The 7,643-nt window shown below is 46.1% G+C and overlaps 1 protein-coding gene across 2 annotated transcripts in view; it reads left to right on the top strand.

Moving 5' to 3' along the window:
• The first annotated feature begins 1,930 nt into the window (after positions 1 to 1,930).
• LOC116956063 (intermediate filament family orphan 2-like) overlaps positions 1,931 to 7,643 on the top strand; it is a 41,737-nt gene continuing 36,024 nt past the window's right edge. Inside the window, exon 1 of one of the 2 annotated variants that reach the window (XM_032977494.2) lies at positions 1,931 to 2,028. The gene's annotated coding sequence lies outside the window, so the exon portion shown is untranslated. Of the gene's footprint in view, positions 2,029 to 2,048; positions 2,177 to 7,643 lie in introns of those variants that run through there. The other variant, XM_032977495.2, reaches the window with a different exon arrangement.

Raw genomic sequence — 7,643 nt, 5'->3', positions numbered from 1 at the left:
GTATGGAACACGAGACGTTGTGATACAATTTAAATATTGTTTAGAATACTAGGAGATCTTCACGCGTGCGGAGACCTCCTGACTGCTATGTACCTTAAATTTACTATTTTAAATTATTGTCTCTAGATTTTCTTGTTTATTGTAATGTTTGCTTATTTCGCGCCATCCCAAGTCCTTCCCCGTCTCGTGGTAGCTCCGCCTACGCTCTGACGTTACCATGGTTTCCATGGCGACGTCATGGTAACACGTTACCATGGTTTCCATGGCAACGTCATGGCAACACGTTGCCTTGGTTTCCATGGCAACACACACAAACACGCATCTTTCCCGCCCTCAAGTATTGAACAGAATGATTATGCGACCCGCGGTCGTCATTCTATCAGTTATCCGGCCCACTGTGAAACAAGTTTGGTGACCCCTGGTGTAGTGTATAGTGTAGTGTATAGTAGTGTATAGTGTAGTGTATAGTAGTGTATAGTGTAGTGTATAGTAGTGTATAATGTAGTGTATAGTAGTGTATAGTGTAGTGTATAGTAGTGTGTAGTGTATAGTAGTGTATAGTGTAGTGTATAGTAGTGTATAGTGTAGTGTATAGTAGTGTATAGTGTAGTGTATAGTAGTGTATAGTGTAGTGTATAGTAGTGTATAATGTAGTGTATAGTGTAGTGTATAGTAGTGTATAGTGTAGTGTATAGTAGTGTAGTGTATAGTAGTGTATAGTGTAGTGTATAGTAGTGTGTAGTGTAGTGTATAGTGTAGTGTATAGTAGTGTATAGTGTAGCGTATAGTAGTGTATAGTGTAGTCTATAGTAGTGTAGTGTATAGTGTAGTGTGTGTATAGTAGTGTATAGTGTAGTGTATAGTAGTGTATTGTATAGTGTAATGTATAGTAGTGTATAGTGTAGTGTATAGTGAAGTGTATAGTCGTGTAGTGTATATTTTAGTGTATAGTGAAGTGTATAATAGTGTAGTGTATAGTGTAGCGTATAGTAGTGTATAGTGTATAGTGAAGTGTATAGTAGTGTAGTGTATAGCGTAGTGTATAGTGAAGTGTATAGTCCTGTAGTGTGTAGTGTATAGTGTAGTGTATAGTGAGGTATATACTAGTGTAGTGTATAGTAGTGTATAGTGTTGTGTATAGTGTCGTGTATAGTGAAGTGTATAGTAGTGGTATAGTGTAGCGTATAGTAGTGTAGTGTATAGTTTAGTATACTAGTACAGCAACACCGGTGTGTTGGAGAGCCAAGCCACAGCATGTACAATCTGAGTACGACGTTTCGCCAGTAATTACGACTAGCTTCATCAGGCGACAGCCAGAATTTGTAAGGATAAAACCCCATTCTTAGATTTAGATGCTGACCAAGGGAGGTCCCTTGATCAGCGAGCTTCGCTCAGCGAGAGAGGGGGGCAAATTGCTTCAGTATCACCCAGGGGGCTGTCTGTCCGGGACCGTGTTCCGGAGAAAAACAACAACAACCACAACAACCACAACAACCACAACCACAGACAAACAACGAAAGGAAAACCAAACGGCCGCGTCTCGCATCCAAACGTCGTGCTAGTTTGACGTGGGGACATTTTTGGTCCGGCTTCTGAAAATCTTCCATGAGAGATTGAGATGGGGGGGGGGCTGGTGGGGGGGGGGGATTGGGGGGGCCTGATGGGGGGTAGGGGCTGGTGTAGGGGGTGGGGGGGGCTGGTGGGGGTGGGCTGGTGGGGGTGGGGCTGGTGGGGGTGATAGGGGGGGCTGATGGGGGGGAGGGGCTGGTGGGGGGGAGGGGCTGGTGGTGAGGATGGGGGGGGGTAGCTGGTGGGGGCCGGTCGGGGGGATGGGGGGGAGGGGCCGATGGGGGAATGAGGGGGAGGGGCCGATGGGGGGAGGGCACGGCTCGAGGGAAGAATACGGAGAGCGGGTTGGGGGTTCGCGGGGGGGGGGGTGTGACGTCAGCGGCGTGTGGTGCAGCGGGAGGGGCCCCGTGGTTTTGCTGCAGCAGGGAGGGGAGGCCAACATCACGATACAAGCTGCGGGTAAACATCTCTCTCTCTCTCTGTCTCTCTGTGTCTCTCTCTGTCTCTCTGTGTCTCTCTCTGTGTCTCTGTGTGTCTCTGTGTCTCTCTGTGTCTCTCTCTATCTCTCAGGGAGGGGGGAGGCCAGACTGCACAAGGCGAGCTGCGGGTAAATATCCCCCCCACCTCCCTTTCTCTGTGTGTGTGTCTCTCTCTCTGTCTCTATGTGTGTCTCTCTGTCTCTCTCTGTCTCTATGTGTGTCTCTCTGTCTCTATGTGTGTCTCTCTGTCTCTCTCTGTCTCTGTGTGTGTCTCGCTCGCTCACTCGCTCAGAGAGACACGCACACAGCATCACCACCACCACCATCCACACGGCGCTGCGGGATCGCCTCTCGCGCCCTGTCGTTTCGCTTGTGATCTTGGACATCATCAGCAGCAGCATCACCACCAACACATCATCAGCAGCATCACCACCAACACATCAGCAGCAGCATCACCACCAACACATCATCAGCAGCATCACCACCAACACATCAGCAGCAGCATCACCACCAACACTTGCAGCAGCATCACCACCAACACTTACATCAGCAGCAGCAGCATCACCACCACCAACACTTACATCAGCAGCATCACCACCAACACTTGCAGCAGCATCACCACCAACACTTGCAGCAGCATCACCACCAACACTTACATCAGCAGCAGCAGCATCACCACCACCAACACTTACATCAGCAGCATCACCACCAACACATCAGCAGCAGCATCACCACCAACACTTGCAGCAGCATCACCACCAACACTTACATCAGCAGCAGCAGCATCACCACCACCAACACTTACATCAGCAGCATCACCACCAACACTTGCAGCAGCAGCACCAACACTTACATCAGCAGCAGCATCATCACCACCAACACTTACATCAGCAGCAGCAGCACCAACACTTAGATCAGCAGCATAACCACCAACACTTACATCAGCAGCATCACCACCAACACTTGCAGCAGCAGCACCAACATTAACATCAGCAGCAGCAGCACCAACACTTACATCATCAGCAGCACCAACACTTACATCAGCAGCAGCACCAACATTTACATCAGCAGCAGCAGCACCAACACTTACATCATCAGCAGCACCAACACTTACATCAGCAGCAGCACCAACATTTACATCAGCAGCAGCACCAACACTTACAGCAGCAGCAGCTGCTGCAGCAGCAGCATCACCACCAACACTTACATCAGCAGCATCACCACCAACACTTACATCAGCAGCAGCATCACTACCAACACTTACATCAGCAGCAGCATCACCACTAACACTTACAGCAGCAGCACCAACACTTATATCAGCAGCATCATCACCAACACTTACATCAGCAGCATCACCACCAACACTTGCAGCAGCAGCATCACCACCAACACTTACATCAGCAGCAGCATCACCAACACTTACATCACCAGCAGCATCACCACCAACACTTACATCAGCAGCAGCATCACCCCCAACACTTACATCAGCAGCAGCATCACCACCAACACTTACAGCAGCAGCACCAACACTTACATCAGCAGCAGCACCAACACTTATATCAGCAGCATCATCACCAACACTTACATCAGCAGCAGGAGCACCAACACTTACAGCAGCAGCATCACCACCAACACTTACATCAGCAACAGCATCACCACCAACACTTACATCAGCAGCATCATCACCAACACTTACATCATCAGCAGCACCAACACTTACATCAGCAGCAGCACCAACACTTACAGCAGCAGCAGCTGCTACAGCAGCAGCAGGATCTTTATTAATAGCATTGCGGATTTGTAATCTTTAGCTGCAGCAGCAGCAGCTCCATCATCATCGTACAACGCCACCGGTATTGTTCCTGCTACGGCTATTCTCGAAATGGCCAGCGTTGTTATTTATTCTAGCATCGTCCTCATCAGCATCACCATCGTGATGATGCTGCTGATGATGATCAGCATCGTGATGATGATGCTGCTGATGATCAGCATCAGTTGTGTTGTAATGAGAATCGGCATCGCGTATCATGTAACCCACCGTCAGCATCCGTCTCGCGTTAACCCGTATCGCTGTAAACTAGTTGATAGTCATCGGTATGCAAATATCATCATCATAACCAGAATCAGCCGTAACAGCATCGCTGTGATCATCAGCATCATCTGAAGTATCATGGACACGGGGTGGCCCAGAAATCTTGTGACCCCCCCCCCCAAAAAAATGGACCCCCCAAAATATCTTTCCCTCCCCCCCCCCCCGTTGCGTTTTAAATAAACTCTTACTTCAAAAAATATGATATATAAAGAAAGATTTTGATAATTAATTGGAGGTCACAAGATATCTGGACCACCGTGTCGACCCCATAAGCCGGTGTTATGATCAATGGTCCTATCGGTTATCCCTCGAATCGGCTGCTCACTAAATCATCATTATTGTTGTTGTTGATCGCTGTAAGTGTATAAATGTTGTCGTAACCAGCGGCGGGTGAAGCTGGTGGAGGATGATGTGGAGGATGATGTTGTGGAGGATGATGTTGTGGAGGATGATGTTGTGGAGGGCCCCTATTTAAATAAAGCAGTAAATATTCAAACAAACCTTCACCACCCGGTCGTTCTTCATAGAAGTCGAAGGCGGTGTAGTACTATAGTAATAGAGCAAGTGCAGAATCACTGAAACGGAGTCGATAGCTTGAAAACATTTAGCGCGGGGCGCCTTCAAGGTGCGGGGCCCGTAGCTACTACTACGCGTGTAGTAGTAGCTACTACTACACGCGTAGTAGTAGCTACTACTACACGCGTAGTAGTAGCTACTACTACACGCGTAGTAGTAGCTACTACTACACGCGTAGTAGTAGCTACTACTACACGCGTAGTAGTAGCTACTACGCGTGTAGTAGTAGCTACTACGCGTGTAGCTACAGTGAGGGAAAGAAGTATTCGATCCCCTGCTGATTTTGTACGTTTGCCCACTGACAAAGAAATGATCAGTCTATAATTTTAATGTTAGGGTTATTTGAACAGTGAGAGACAGAATAACAACAAAAACATCCAGAAAAACGCATGTTAAAATGTTATAAATTTATTTGCATTTTAATGAGGGAAATAAGTATTTGACCCCTCTGCAAAACATGACTTAGTACTTGTTGGCTAAACCCTTGTTGGCAATCACAGAGGTCAGACGTTTCTTGTAGTTGGCCACCAGGTTTCCACACATCTCAGGAGGGATTTTGTCCCACTCCTCTTTGCAGATCTTCTCCAAGTCATTAAGGTTTCGCGGCTGACGTTTGGCAACTCGAACCTTCAGCTCCCTCCACAGATTTTCTATGGGATTAAGGTCTGCAGACTGGCTAGGCCACTCCAGGACCTTAATGTGCTTCTTCTTGAGCCACTCCTTTGTTGCCTTGGCCGCGTGTTTTGGGTCATTGTCATGCTGGAATACCCATCCACGACCCATTTTCAATGCCCTGGCTGAGGGAAGGAGGTTCTCACCCAAGATTTGACGGTACATGGCCCCGTCCATCGTCCCTTTGATGTGGTGAAGTTGTCCTGTCCCCTTAGCAGAAAAACACCCCCAAAGCATAATGTTTCCACCTCCATGTTTGACGGTGGGGATGGTGTTCTTGGGGTCATAGGCAGCATTCCTCCTCCAAACACGGCGAGTTGAGTTGATGCCAAAGAACTCCATTTTGGTCTCCTCTGACCACAACACTTTCACCCAGTTGTCCTCTGAATCATTCAGATGTCCATTGGCAAACTTCAGACGGGCATGTTTACGTGTTTTCTTGAGCAGGGGGACCTTGCGGGCGCTGCAGGATTTCAGTCCTTCACGGCGTAGTGTGTTACCAATTGTTTTCTTGGTGACTATGGTCCCAGCTGCCTTGAGATCATTGACACGATCCTCCCGTGTAGTTCTGGGCTGATTCCTCACCGTTCTCGTGATCATTGCAACTCCACGAGGTGAGATCTTGCATGGAGCCCCAGGCCGAGGGAGATTGACAGTTCTTTAGTGTTTCTTGCATTTGCGAATAATTGCACCAACTGTTATCACATTCTCACCAAGCTGCTTGGCAATGGTCTTGTAGCCCATTCCAGCCTTGTGTATGTCTACAGTCTTGTCCCTGACATCCTTGGAGAGCTCTTTGGTCTTGGCCATGGTGGAGAGTTTGGAATCTGATTGATTGACTGCTTCTGTGGACAGGTGTCTTTTATACAGGTAACAAGCTGAGATTAGGAGCACTCCCTTTAAGAGTGTGCTCCTAATATCAGCCAGAAATCTTTCTGATTGAGACGGGGTCAAATATTTATTTCCTTCATTAAAATGCAAATCAATTTATAACATTTTTGACATGCGTTTTTCTTGATTTTGTTGTTGTTATTCTGTCTTTCACTGTTCAAATAAACCTACCATTAAAATTATAGACTGATCATTTCTTTGTCAGTGGGCAAACGTACAACATCAGCAGGAGATCAAATACTTTTTTTTCCTCACTGTACTACACATGTAGTAGCTACTACACATGTAGCTACTACACATGTAGCTACTACACATGCAGCTACTACACATGTAGTAGCTACTACACTTGTAGTAGCTACTACATTTGTAGTAGCTACTACATTTGTAGTAGCTACTACACATGTAGTAGCTACTACACATGCAGCTACTACACATGTAGTAGCTACTACACATGTAGCTACTACACATGTAGCTGTGTAGTAGTAGCTACTACACGTGTAGTAGTAGCTACTACACGTGTAGTAGCTACTACTTGTGCTACGAGGATCAACCGGCACTGGTCGTGACCCTCCACCACCCGACACAGCCAGCAAGGTTTGTCATGTAATGTCAACAAAACGTGCCAATTAGTTTACTACTTAAGTGTAAATGTTGTGGATTTACGCTCCAATAAACTGGGCGGGTGCTGCAGTAGGATACACACTATACACTACACGATATACTACACTACTATACACTACACTATACACTACACTATACACTACACTATATACTACACTATATACTACACTACTATACACTACTATACACTACACTATATACTACACTACACTATACACTACACTACTATACTACACTACTATACACTACACTATATACTACACTATGTACTACACTATACACTACACTATACACTACACTATATACCACACTACTATACACTACACGATATGCTACACTACTATACACTAGACTATAGACTACACTATACACTACACTATATAATACACTACACTATACACTCCACTACTATACACTACACTACTATACACTACACTACTATACACTACACTACTATACACTACACTACTATACACTACACTATACACTACACTATATACTACACTCTACACTACACTATACACTACTATACACCACTATATACTACTATACACTACGCTATACACTACTATACACTACACTATACACTACACTATACACTACTTTTCGTGACAAACCTTACTGTGTCGGGTGATGGGTGGTTACGACACATTTACACTTAACGCGATCTAAACCCCCCCCCCCCCACACAAAATAAAACTTTTATCGCGAAAACTATTGATCGCGAAAGCGTGTTCACCTAA

This window comes from Petromyzon marinus, chromosome 63, assembly GCF_048934315.1.
Source record: "Petromyzon marinus isolate PM22_M1 ecotype Great Lakes invasive population chromosome 63, UKy_Petmar_22M1.pri1.0, whole genome shotgun sequence".
In the NCBI taxonomy this organism is placed as follows: Eukaryota; Metazoa; Chordata; class Hyperoartia; order Petromyzontiformes; family Petromyzontidae; genus Petromyzon; species Petromyzon marinus.
The sequence above is the reverse complement of the archived record's forward strand: the minus strand, read 5'-3'. Positions and strand labels throughout refer to the sequence as shown.